Source organism: Myxine glutinosa, chromosome 7 (genome assembly GCF_964187855.1).
Source record: "Myxine glutinosa chromosome 7, kmMyxGlut1.1, whole genome shotgun sequence".
Classification (NCBI taxonomy): domain Eukaryota; kingdom Metazoa; phylum Chordata; class Myxini; order Myxiniformes; family Myxinidae; genus Myxine; species Myxine glutinosa.
Genome location: NC_136267.1, coordinates 183392701 through 183403496, shown reverse-complemented (window position 1 = coordinate 183403496; position 10796 = coordinate 183392701). Strand labels below are relative to the sequence as shown.

The window sequence follows — 10796 nt, the reverse complement described above, 5'->3', positions numbered from 1 at the left end:
AAACATGTGTGAGTCCTCTGGAAAGCATGTGTGAGTCTACTGGAAAACATGTGTGAGTCTACTGGAAAACATGTGAGAGTCCACCAGAAAACATCTGTGAGTCTACTGGAAAACATGTGTGAGTCTACTGGAAAACATGTGTGAGTCTACTGGACAACATGTGTGAGTCCACTGGAAAACATGTGTGAGTCTACTGGAAAACGTGTGAGTCTACTGGAAAACATGTGTGAGTCTACTGGAAAACATGTGTGAGTCCACTGGAAAACATGTGTGAGTCGACTGGAAAACATGTGTGAGTCCACTGGAAAACATGTGTGTCGACTGGAAAACATGTGTGAGTCCACTGGAAAGCATGTGTGAGTCTACTGGAAAACATGTGTGAGTCTACTGGAAAACATGTGAGATTCCACTGGAAAACATCTGTTAGTCTACTGGAAAACATGTGTGAGTCTACTGGAAAACATGTGTGAGTACTGGACAACATGTGTGAGTCTACTGGAAAACATGTGTGAGTCTACTGGAAAACATGTGTGAGTCCACTGGAAAACATGTGAGTCCACTGGAAAACATGTGTGAGTCGACCGGAAAACATGTGAGAGTCTCCTGGAAAACATGTGTGAGTCGACTGGAAAACATGTGTGAGTCCTCTGGAAAGCATGTGTGAGTCTACTGGAAAACATGTGTGAGTCTACTGGAAAACATGAGAGAGTCCACCAGAAAACATCTGTGAGTCTACTGGAAAACATGTGTGAGTCTACTGGAAAACATGTGTGAGTCTACTGGACAACATGTGTGAGTCCACTGGAAAACATGTGTGAGTCTACTGGAAAACGTGTGAGTCTACTGGAAAACATGTGTGAGTCTACTGGAAAACATGTGTGAGTCCACTGGAAAACATGTGTGAGTCCACTGGAAAACATGTGTGAGTCCACTGGAAAACATGTGTGTCGACTGGAAAACATGTGTGAGTCCACTGGAAAGCATGTGTGAGTCTACTGGAAAGCATGTGTGAGTCTACTGGAAAACATGTGAGAGTCCACTGGAAAACATCTGTGAGTCTACTGGAAAACATGTGTGAGTCTACTGGAAAACATGTGTGAGTCTACTGGACAACATGTGTGAGTCTACTGGAAAACATGTGTGAGTCTACTGGAAAACATGTGTGTCTACTGGAAAACATGTGTGAGTCTACTGGAACACATGTGTGAGTCTACTGGAAAACATGTGTGAGTCTACTGGAAAACATGTGTGAGTCTACTGGAAAACATGTGTGAGTCTACTGGAAAACATGTGAGAGTCTACTGGAAAACATCTGTGAGTCTACTGAAAAACATGTGTGAGTCCACTGAAAAACATGTGTGAGTCAACTGAAAAACGTGTGAGTCTACTGGAAAACATGTGTGTCTACTGGAAAACATGTGTGAGTCTACTGGAACACATGTGTGAGTCTACTGGAAAACATTTGTGAGTCCACTGGAAAACATGTGTGAGTCTACTGGAAACATGTGTGAGTCTACTGGAAAACATGTGTGAGTCTACTGGAAAACATGTGTGAGTCTACTGGAAAACATGTGTGAGTCCACTGGAAAACATGTGTGAGTCAACTGGAAAACATGTGTGTCTACTGGAAAACATGTGTGAGTCTACTGGAACACATGTGTGAGTCTACTGGAAAACATGTGTGAGTCTACTGGAAAACATGTGTGAGTCTACTGGAAAACATGTGTGAGTCTACTGGAAAACATGTGAGAGTCTACTGGAAAACATCTGTGAGTCTACTGGAAAACATGTGTGTCTACTGGAAAACATGTGTGAGTCTACTGGACAACATGTGTGAGTCTACTGGAAAACATGTGTGAGTCCACTGAAAAACATGTGTGAGTCTACTGAAAAACATGTGTGAGTCTACTGGAAAACATGTGTGAGTCTACTGGAAAACATGTGTGAGTCCACTGAAAAACATGTGTGAGTCTACTGAAAAACATGTGTGAGTCTACTGGAAAACATGTGTGTCTACTGGAAAACATGTGTGAGTCTACTGGAAAACATGTGTGAGTCTACTGGAAAACATGTGTTAGTCTACTGGAAAACATGTGTGAGTCCACTGGAAAACATGTGTGAGTCCACTGGAAAACATGTGAGTCTACTGGAAAACATGTGTGTCTACTGGAAAACATGTGTGAGTCTACTGGAAAACATGTGTGAGTCTACTGGAAAACATGTGTGAGTCTACTGGTAAACATAATTGGGGGATAGATGAGACTAGTTATTTCATAGTACATGTTAGCAGTATTGTGATGTCATGCCTGGTATTGAGGGCCACCATCCATTGTTATGAAAGATTCGTCATCGCAGACAGGTCGCAGGTCTCCGTCTTCTACAACCTCCTTTCTGATATTGTACCCACTGCTCTTTCCCCCGAGCTTTGTCCCTCCACTCCCAGTTGTCTGCAGGGACACACACAGTCCAACATCAACGCTTTTCTGGTAAAACTACCGAAATCCAGCATCACTGTTCACCTCCACTCATGTGTTCCTTTTTTCTCACTGGAGGAACCAACTTCCACATCCTCTTCAATCTCATTCTTCCCTCTATGTCTTCAAAGCAGGTGTTCACCACCATACAGATCATTCCTAAACCAATACTATGATATTTTCTACACTAGTTAACCCCTTTCCCCCTTAGTAGGGTCAATATACGAAAAAAAACTCACCTAACCCCCAAAAAATTGATACAAAAGGTTTTTCAATGGATTCTGGTACCATTGGGCATGCTAAATAACATACTAAAAATCTAGTAACATTTGACTTCCGGAAAGGGGTCATTTTCAAGATGGCGTCCAAGATGGCCGCCAGGAGCTTAAAATGGCCATATCTCAATTATTATTCAACCTCGAAAGGTGGTTTTGGTGTCTAACCCTAGGTTTTAGGGCCCAAGGAATCCAATTGAATCAATAAAATTACCATCAGTTAATTATTTATTGACAAGTCCAAGATGGCATCCCAAGGTGACATCCTGATCCACTAAAATGGCTCTGTCGAATAGTAGTCAACCTAGAGAGATATTTTCAGTGTGTATACCTAGGTTTAAGGCACCCAGGAAATCATCAAAATTACTTAAATAAGCACAAAGTAATCAGGTAATCCAGTAAGCCAGGTTTACCAGCCCATTAGGCATTTGTTGTCTTATACAGTTAGTCGCTATTCATCGTCATCCTCCGACTCCTCTGGAAGAAACTTGTTATGTGGATTGTCACATTCTTCAAGTTGGCACGGTCCACAGGCAGTAGTACATGGTAGTCTATATCGTCTTCAAGAGCAGCGGAGTGTCTTGCAGGCAGTGGAGCAGTTACAATGAATGACCTTCAAGAGACTGTCTGGAGCAGCGTTCATTCTTGACATAAGTGGGACAAACTGATTATCCTGCAGGCTCCACCCCCATTTCATGGCATCCATACCCTCTTTTTTTCCCATCCACACCATGATCTGGTAGTACGCTCTACGACAGTGAAGTTTGGTAGCAGATTCAGTTGGGGGCAGACGTTCGGGTGTTACAAAAGACGAAGCAGAGACAACCTTCTTGCTGAAGGTGTTATATCGCATTGTTGCAAGGGAATCTTTGCACTTGCCACCAAAGAGGATAGCCATTACTCGGCATCCAAGGTCATCGATCACCTCTGTGGTCTGGTTTGGGATGGTGAATGTGTTGGCACAAGACCGAAGGACAGGGTCTCCTTTAACAAGCTTCTGGAAAGCAGTCTTTTCGCCAACACCAAAAATCCGAGAAGTCGTGTCACAACCAATCATGGCATGGATGAATATCAACTGAGAACACATGTCATGTCCGAGGATTTCTTTTAGACGGTTGATGTCATACACTTTAAAACTGCCATCAGCTTTGGACTTGTCTGATCTGAAATAAAGGCTCTTACTGTCTCCTTGCGCATAGTAAAGGAGTAAGACAAGGAGATCAGTATCTTCTCCAATCAGTGTAGTGGTGTGTAGAAGAGATGCCTCCACTGCAGCCTTTACTATATCTACGTCGGCATCTCCAGGTGCATTGACCACAGTGCAATACCTTTCTCTCAGTTCATCACTTATCATCCCGATCAGTCTCTGTTTATTGATATCTCTTGACAGGACCTCCTCCTTCTTGCCTGAGAACTTTGTCTCAGCAGTGAAGCTGACAATGGGATGAATATTGTGTCCTCTTCTCTGATGCGTGTTGTCTTTAATGGACGGCCCTTCCTCATAGCCATCAAAGACAATGGTCGTAGCTGAACCATAATGCTGGATGGTGAAGTCAGCATACGACTGCGCTATTTCACCATAGCTTTCTCCACTCTTCCATGGTATTCTGTGAAGGAGTGAACCTCCATCAAGGACGTGGATCTCCGTTTCTGGTACAGAATCTAGGATGGCATCACTTGCATGATCACAGATCGCGTGAGCTAGTTGTGGCTTATCAGCCTTTCGGAAGACGTTTCTGGCTTCAAAGAGGGCAGGAGGGAAAGGACTGAGCTCATAACTCATAACCTCCTGCAATGATAGCTCTCCGGTTTATAGGATGACGATGAATAGCGACTAACTGTATAAGACAACAAATGCCTAATGGGCTGGTAAACCTGGCTTACTGGATTACCTGATTACTTTGTGCTTATTTAAGTAATTTTGATGATTTCCTGGGTGCCTTAAACCTAGGTATACACACTGAAATATCTCTCTAGGTTGACTACTATTCGACAGGGCCATTTTAGTGGATCAGGATGTCACCTTGGGATGCCATCTTGGACTTGTCAATAAATAATTAACTGATGGTAATTTTATTGATTCAATTTGATTCCCTGGGCCCTAAAACCTAGGGTTAGACACCAAAACCACCTTTCTAGGTTGAATAATAATTGAGATATGGCCATTTTAAGCTCCTGGTGGCCTCTTGGACGCCATCTTGAAAATGACCCTTTTCCGGAAGTCAGATGTTACTAGATTTTTAGTATGTTATTTAGCATGCCCAATGGTACCAGAATCCATTGAAAAACCTTTTGTATCAATTGTTTTGGGGTTCAACCATATATTGACCCCTCTACCTCCCACCAAACACCAATCCCTCCTCCTTCCAAATCTCCAGTTTTCCCTCCTTGGAGTTTCCTTCTCTATCCATCTTGTCCACCCCATGCATCCTCTCTTGGCCCCCAGTCGTCCCCTTCCCCATTGTTTGTCGAAGTCTGCCTCTATCTCGGCCTTCACCTCTGCTGCTCGTGTTTCCCCCCTCTCCCACCTGTTCCTTTTGTCATGTTACATCCTGATGCATTCAGTGGATTCACTCTTCCACGATCCTTGACTATGTACACAAAAATAAACTAGAAAGCATCTGTAAATGCAAAGCCCGCCCGCGTCCGCTTTGTATTCAGACGTCTTTGTCTTCTTCTTCCATATGCGAAACATGACAAAAATAGCTGAAAAGAAAACACAAAAAATTGACGATTTTAGGCGACCATGACCTTTTGATCTCAAAAGCAATATAGTGCATGGTGTTGTGTCATTGTAGTGCAAAATTTGCTACACCAGTGGAACCAATGTTTTTTGGAATCCTTATACCCTAGGCAACAAGACCTGAGTTGGTTCCATTTTTTTCAATGGCGTCTTTGGCGGCCATTTTGACTTTCAAAATGGCCGCCATTTTTTGCAATTTTGTATGTACCTTTTCACATAAAACACTTTGATTAACCATTTTTCTGGCATTTTTGTCATTCCTTGTACAGAAAATCCACCAGAACACTTATATCCAGTTAACAGACGTTTTTTGAGTGTTTTCTGGACACACAACACTATTGAGGTATGAAAGCTTCTCAAGAACTGTCACCAGTGTTGTCCACTCATGAGCTGGTGCCTTAATGATAGGCATCGTGTGATCTTGATCAAGGTTGGGTGTCTTGTTCTCTTCTGGAGTGCACACACGAGAATTGTATGCTGACCAAACTGGTATACCGTCTGATGTCTCTTCATGGTGCCTCTGTGAATACCGTGAAAGTAGCCATGCAAAGTCTTGCTGTGTTGCATTAACAACTTTATCTTGATACTGACCAAGTTGAAAGTTTTCATAGCGTGGACTTCTACTTGGCTTGGGGTTACCAGTAATTGTACAGTCAGACATTTCAGTCACAGTTGGCAGGATGTTCTCAAGTTTTGTTGAGGTGTTGTCATGCAGCTTCAGTGGTTCAGCTACAGTCTCGTATTCTGATATATCTGGGGGAACTCGTTGATAGACAGCAAGAGCAGTCCCATGGAATGTGTTCCGTCCATCAGCTCTGTCTACCTTGGCATCTATGTTATCAGCTGAGCATCTGTTTGGCAGATTTTTCAACAGTCCTGGGGGCACGTAAACGCCATTGAATTCATTCATATTCTCTTGGACTGTGGTGGCAATCTTTGAAGTGATCTCCTTTACACGTTGATATGAAACACCAACGCCACTCTGGTACAACATGTCTATGTCTCTGCGACTGCGGTGTGCATGATGGCTATGGAGTGAAAGTCCAACCCCTAATGGCGTTTCAGTTGTGAACCTGAAGGTTGAAGTTGAGGACTTTGGCTGATATTGCACCTGCCGATCAGATTTGAACTCCTGGATGATGTGCTGTCCAATAAGTGCACATGTTCCATTTATCTTTTCATTGCGTGATTGTGTTTTGGTGGTGGCTGCTCCCTGGATGATCCATCTTATCATACAGAACAGTTGTTCCGGTATTCCAACTTCAATACTGTCCTTTAGCGGACCCCTCAAATTTCCAAGGATTTTGCCTCGCCTGTGTTATTGCATTTCTTATAATCTTTCCACTTTGAAAGAGAATTTTGAACTTTGCTTGCATATCCTTTTGTTCAGCAGAAGCTGCCCGAATCGCTGCAGCACCAGCATCACTGGAATGAACTGTTGATCGTTTTCCAGATATGCCTGTGATTTCGACATTATCCAGGTTGTTCTTCAGTTTCTGGTTTAAGTATCGCCTCTTGTTGGGATCAAAACCAGGAACGTTGTGGTTCTGGAAGATATCTTTACACAGAAGGTGCACATCAGGCATGGGGATGAACTCTCCTTCATCAATCCTTTGCTGTATGATGCTTGTAAACTCTACTTCAGCTGCTATGGATTTCAGGTTCTCTTCCTGTTTGGCTTCAAAGGACAACTCACCACCCTTACGATGTGGACGTTGAACATATTTTTCCCAGTTACGAGTGTAACAAAGGTGATGGTACACAATATCTCTAGCAAGTAAATCACCAGAAGTTATCACATCACCTAGGTTTACCTGCCAAGTCTTGTTTCCACTCTTATTGACAATATCTGTGAAATACGAGCCTCTACTATAACTAGTACAAGGATGGAGAACCTCATTAGTATCTTTCTGGCAAAAGAAACATTTATCTCTGAAGAATGAGTCACTTTTGCTTTGAGATCTTGTAACTGTTGACACAGTTGTTGCTGAAGTTGACGGTGCTGCTCTGTTTTGAGGATTCGACGGTCGTCCGCTCTTGCGGTTCGTCAGATTTGAAATATTCTTGGATTCACAAGATTTACTAAAGTTCACTTCATCACGTTTGATATGAGCACGAGTTGTCACTGCCTTGTAACATTGCTTGTGCCATGTAGCCTTTTTTTCTTTAAGTACTACTGAATAAACATCACATAGTCACGCAAAGCTTAAGTTGCCAAGTTGCACTCTTTTGTGTAAGCTGCTAAGAAATGTTTCATATGAAGCACATTTGAAATGGCATGAGCAACGTCAACCAAAGGTTCAGGAGTTCTCTCTTGGCAGAATACACAAAGTTCGTAACTTGTGCATTGCTTCTTAGAAGGCGGCTCTTCAAACGATGACATTATGCGGCGGTGAAGCTGAAATCCAACTTGTCTATGAATACCTGTAAGATAAAAAAGAATAAAGCAAATGTTCATACGTATTTCTTTCATTATTGTAATTATAGTTATCTATGTGTAGTTTAAGACTGTAGAAATTAGAATACATACAAAATTGCAAAAAACGGCGGCCATTTTGAAATTCAAAATGGCCGCCGAAGACGCCATTGAAAAAAATGGAACCAACTCAGGTCTTGTTGCCAAGGGTATATAGATGCAAAAAAACATTGGTTCCACGAGTGTAGAAAATTTTGCACTTACATATAATAATTCTACATAACACCATGTACTAATAGGCTTCAGTGACGCAATATGCAAGCCCTGCTCATATCTAAAGTCGATCTGATAAAAATGGATGATTTTATGCAACATTGACCTTTTGATGAAAAAAAAAACAAAAAAACAATCGGCTTCTAGCTTTTTATTGTGGAACCAATTCAATGAATTTTTATTGGTGAACCAATTCAAGAAATTTTTAGTGGTGAACCAATTCAATGAATTTTTATTGGTGAACCAATTCAATGAATTTTTATTGGTGAACCAATTCAATGAATTTTTATTGGTGAACCAATCCAATGAATTTTTATTGGTGAACCAATTCAATGAATTTTTATTGGTGAACCAATTCAATGAATTTTTATTGGTGAACAATTCAATGAATTTTTGTTGGTGAACCAATTCAATGAATTTTTATTGGTGAACAATTCAATGAATTTTTATTGGTGAACCAATTCAATGAATTTTTATTGGTGAACCAATTCAATGAATTTTTATTGGTGAACCAATTCAATGAATTTTTATTGGTGAACAATTCAATGAATTTTTATTGGTGAACCAATCCAATGAATTTTTATTGGTGAACCAATTCAATGAATTTTTATTGGTGAACCAATTCAATGAATTTTTATTGGTGAACTAATTCAATGAATTTGTATTGGTGAACCAATTCAATGAATTTTTAGTGGTGAACCAATTCAATGAATTTTTATTGGTGAACAATTCAATGAATTTTTATTGGTGAACCAATTCAATGAATTTTTATTGGTGAACCAATTCAATGAATTTTTATTGGTGAACCAATTCAATGAATTTTTATTGGTGAACCAATTCAATGAATTTTTATTGGTGAACCAATTCAATGAATTTTTATTGGTGAACCAATTCAATGAATTTTTATTGGTGAACCAATTCAATGAATTTTTAGTGGTGAACCAATTCAATGAATTTTTATTGGTGAACCAATTCAATGAATTTATATTGGTGAACCAATTCAAGGAATTTTTATTGGTGAACCAATTCAATGAATTTTAATTGGTGAACCAATTCAATGAATTTTTAGTGGTGAACCAATTCAATGAATTTTTATTGGTGAACCAATTCAATGAATTTTTATTGGTGAACCAATTCAATGAATTTTTATTGGTGAACCAATTCAATGAATTTTTATTGGTGAACCAATCCAATGAATTTTTATTGGTGAACCAATTCAATGAATTTTTATTGGTGAACCAATTCAATGAATTTTTATTGGTGAACCAATTCAATGAATTTTTATTGGTGAACAATTCAATGAATTTTTGTTGGTGAACCAATTCAATGAATTTTTATTGGTGAACAGTTCAATGAATTTTTATTGGTGAACCAATTCAATGAATTTTTATTGGTGAACCAATTCAATGAATTTTTATTGGTGAACCAATTCAATGAATTTTTATTGGTGAACCAATTCAATGAATTTTTATTGGTGAACCAATTCAATGAATTTTTATTGGTGAACCAATTCAATGAATTTTTATTGGTGAACCAATTCAAGGAATTTTTAGTGGTGAACCAATTCAATGAATTTTTAGTGGTGAACCAATTCAATGAATTTTTATTGGTGAACCAATTCAATGAATTTTTATTGGTGAACCAATTCAATGAATTTTTATTGGTGAACTAATTCAATGAATTTTTATTGGTGAACCAATTCAATGAATTTTAATTGGTGAACCAATTCAATGAATTTTTAGTGGTGAACCAATTCAATGAATTTTTATTGGTGAACCAATTCAATGAATTTATATTGGTGAACCAATTCAAGGAATTTTTAGTGGTGAACCAATTCAATGAATTTTTATTGGTGAACCAATTCAATGAATTTTTATTGGTGAACCAATTCAAGGAATTTTTAGTGGTGAACCAATTCAATGAATTTTTATTGGTGAACCAATTCAATGAATTTTTATTGGTGAACCAATTCAATGAATTTTTATTGGTGAACCAATTCAATGAATTTTTATTGGTGAACCAATTCAATGAATTTTTATTGGTGAACTAATTCAATGAATTTTTATTGGTGAACTAATTCAATGAATTTGTATTGGTGAACCAATTCAATGAATTTTTATTTGTGAACCAATTGAATGAATTTTTATTGGTGAACCAATTCAATGAATTTTTATTGGTGAACCAATTCAATGAATTTTTATTGGTGAACCAATTCAATGAATTTTTTTATTGGTGAACCAATTCAATGAATTTTTATTGGTGAACCAATTCAATGAATTTTTATTGGTGAACCAATTCAATGAATTTTTATTGGTGAACTAATTCAATGAATTTGTATTGGTGAACCAATTCAATGAATTTTTATTGGTGAACCAATTCAATGAATTTTTATTGGTGAACTAATTCAATGAATTTTTAGTGGTGAACCAATTCAATGAATTTTTATTGGTGAACCAATTCAATGAATTTGTATTGGTGAACCAATCCAATGAATTTTTATTGGTGAACCAATTCAATGAATTTTTATTGGTGAACCAATTCAATGAATTTTTATTGGTGAACCAATTCAATGAATTTTTATTGGTGAACCAATTCAATGAATTTTTATTGATGAA

General features: G+C 38.7%; 1 long non-coding RNA gene across 1 annotated transcript in view; it reads right to left on the bottom strand.

Annotated features, from left to right (window-relative positions):
- Positions 1–7902: 7902 nt before the first annotated feature.
- LOC137430682 (uncharacterized) overlaps positions 7903–10796 on the bottom strand; it is a 100295-nt gene continuing 97401 nt past the window's right edge. Inside the window, exon 3 of the long non-coding RNA XR_010985155.2 lies at positions 7903–7916. This is a non-coding gene — a long non-coding RNA (uncharacterized LOC137430682). The remainder of the gene's footprint in view (positions 7917–10796) is intronic.